Source organism: Ascidia mentula (assembly GCF_947561715.1).
Source record: "Ascidia mentula chromosome 2 unlocalized genomic scaffold, kaAscMent1.1 SUPER_2_unloc_2, whole genome shotgun sequence".
Taxonomy (NCBI): domain Eukaryota; kingdom Metazoa; phylum Chordata; class Ascidiacea; order Phlebobranchia; family Ascidiidae; genus Ascidia; species Ascidia mentula.
This window is the reverse complement of record NW_028113665.1, coordinates 465,001-467,500: the sequence shown is the minus strand read 5'-3', so window position 1 is coordinate 467,500 and position 2,500 is coordinate 465,001. Positions and strand designations below refer to the sequence as shown.

At 59.3% G+C, this 2,500-nt stretch overlaps 3 non-coding genes across 3 annotated transcripts in view; all 3 read right to left on the bottom strand.

Moving 5' to 3' along the window:
- The window catches only part of LOC145915653 (large subunit ribosomal RNA), a 3,686-nt gene extending 3,048 nt beyond the window's left edge, over positions 1-638 (bottom strand). Inside the window, exon 1 of the ribosomal RNA XR_014404012.1 lies at positions 1-638. This exon is cut by the window's left edge and continues 3,048 nt beyond it. This is a non-coding gene — a ribosomal RNA (large subunit ribosomal RNA).
- A 244-nt stretch (positions 639-882) lies between these two features.
- On the bottom strand, positions 883-1,036 carry LOC145915506 (5.8S ribosomal RNA). Its single transcript, XR_014403875.1, has one exon. It is a non-coding gene; the product is annotated as a 5.8S ribosomal RNA (ribosomal RNA).
- A 260-nt stretch (positions 1,037-1,296) lies between these two features.
- The window catches only part of LOC145915585 (small subunit ribosomal RNA), a 1,824-nt gene continuing 620 nt past the window's right edge, over positions 1,297-2,500 (bottom strand). The window contains exon 1 of the ribosomal RNA XR_014403948.1: positions 1,297-2,500. This exon is cut by the window's right edge and continues 620 nt beyond it. This is a non-coding gene — a ribosomal RNA (small subunit ribosomal RNA).

The window sequence follows — 2,500 nt, the reverse complement described above, 5'->3', positions numbered from 1 at the left end:
GTGTCCGCGCGCCTATAACACCCACCCGGGGGCGGGCTACCTTGCGCGCGGCCTTCTCGCCGCCTCCCAGACGGTCGCGGCCTTCGCACGGCGCTAGTGCGCTGGAGCTGCTCGGAGGACAGCGCGAACGACGGGCCGCAAGGCTCCGCACGCCCACACGCTCCGCTCGGCTTCAGCTGAAAGCGTCGCGCGACTCGACAGGCCCTCCCGTTTGCCTCTCGACGGTTTCACGTACTCTTTAACTCTCTCTTCAAAGTGCTTTTCAACTTTCCCTCACGGTACTTGTTCGCTATCGGTCTCGCGACAGTATTTAGCCTTAGATGGAGTTTACCACCCGCTTTGGGCTGCATTCCCAAACAACCCGACTCTGGGAAGACGCAGAGCGCGCGCCCTCGCCGCCACCATGGGCCTGACACCCGCACCGGGACGAGGCCTCGATCAGAAGGACGCGGGCGGCGAACGACGTACGCGCAGCGAATTCCTTACGCCACAATTCCACGCGCCGCAGAGGCACGCGGATTCGGCGATGGGCACTTCCCACTTCACTCGCCGTTACTGGGGGAATCCTCGTTAGTTTCTTTTCCTCCGCTTAGTAATATGCTTAAATTCAGCGGGTAGCCTCGTCCGACCTCAGGCCGATAATCCAGTGCCTCGTTTGCGAGAGACACGCGCGCGCCACCGAAGCTCGTGCGAGCGCCGCGCCCGAACGCGAGCCGTGCTGCTCCGGGCCGGGATCCTCTTCGAGGCCGACTCGTAACGAGACGCACGCCGCGTTCGGTTTCGCGCGCTGACACTGCGTTCGTGCTGTCCTGGGCGGGACGACCGTGGCAACGGCCGACACCGCACCGGCCCGACGCGTCGCCGCGCGGGAACGTTACAACGCGACCCTGAGGCGGGCGTGGCGCCGGGATTGACCCGGTGCCGCAATTTGCGTTCAGAACGTCGATGCTCAATGTGTCCTGCAATTCACATTAATTCACGCAGCTAGCTGCGTCCTTCATCGACTCGCGAGCCGAGTGATCCACCGCCAAGAGCCCTCCGTGACTTCGTCAGTTGGACAAGCGCGACCCAGCCGGATTGCACAGTCGAAAAAAGCGGTGGCCGAGCGGTCGCCAGCCGTAGGCGACGCATGAAGCCAGCCTGGCACATGGCCACGGCACTCGGCGCAGAACGAAACAGGGTGACCGAAGTGCAATCGCGTGCGCCTCAACAGCGACGAAGGGCGTGCGCGGCCGCCAAGATACGGAGCCTTCTCCACCTGTCGAACGCACGACCACTCGATCGGCGATCGGCCGGTAATGATCCTTCCGCAGGTTCACCTACGGAAACCTTGTTACGACTTTTACTTCCTCTAAATGATCAAGTTAGATCGTCTTCTCGGACGCCGGCGCGGCCGTTGCCGAACGCGCCAGGTCCAATCGGAGGACCTCACTAAACCATTCAATCGGTAGTAGCGACGGGCGGTGTGTACAAAGGGCAGGGACGTAATCAACGCGAGCTGATGACTCGCGCTTACTGGGCATTCCTCGTTCAAGGGAAACAATTGCAATTCCCTATCCCTAGCACGACCGGGGTTCAGCGGGTTACCCGGACCTTCCGGCCTAGGCGGCGACACGCTGATCCGGTCAGTGTAGCGCGCGTGCGGCCCCGAACATCTAAGGGCATCACAGACCTGTTATTGCTCAATCTCGTGTGGCTAAGCGCCACTAGTCCCTCTAAGAAGTTCAACGCCGACCGATAGGGTCGCGTAACTAGTTAGCAAGCCAGAGTCTCGTTCGTTATCGGAATTAACCAGACAAATCGCTCCACCAACTAAGAACGGCCATGCACCACCACCCACAGAATCAAGAAAGAGCTCTCAATCTGTCAATCCTCACTGTGTCCGGGCCGGGTGAGATTCCCCGTGTTGAGTCAAATTAAGCCGCAGGCTCCACGCCTGGTGGTGCCCTTCCGTCAATTCCTTTAAGTTTCAGCTTTGCAACCATACTTCCCCCGGAACCCAAAGACTTTGGTTTCCCGCAAGCTGCCGGAGGGGTCGTCAAAGTAACGCCCCCCGATCGCTGGTTGGCATCGTTTATAGTCAGAACTAGGACGGTATCTGATCGTCTTCGAACCTCTGACTTTCGCTCTTGATTAAAGAAAACATTCTTGGCAAATGCTTTCGCAGTCGTTCGTCTTGCGCCGATCCAAGAATTTCACCTCTAACGGCACAGTACGAATGCCCCCGTCCGTCCCTCTTAATCATTACCTCGCGCTCCGAAAACCAACAAAATAGAACCGAGGTCCTATTCCATTATTCCATGCACCATTATTCAGGCGAAGCGCCTGCTTTGAACACTCTAATTTTTTCAAAGTAAACGTCCCGGCCGCCGCCGACACTCAGTCAAGGGCACCGGCGGAGCGCCGGGGGAGAGGGCCAGGTGCGGCCAGTGCACGCCTTGCGACGGACCGGCCGCCTGCGCCCAACGTCCAACTACGAGCTTTTTAACCGCAACAACTT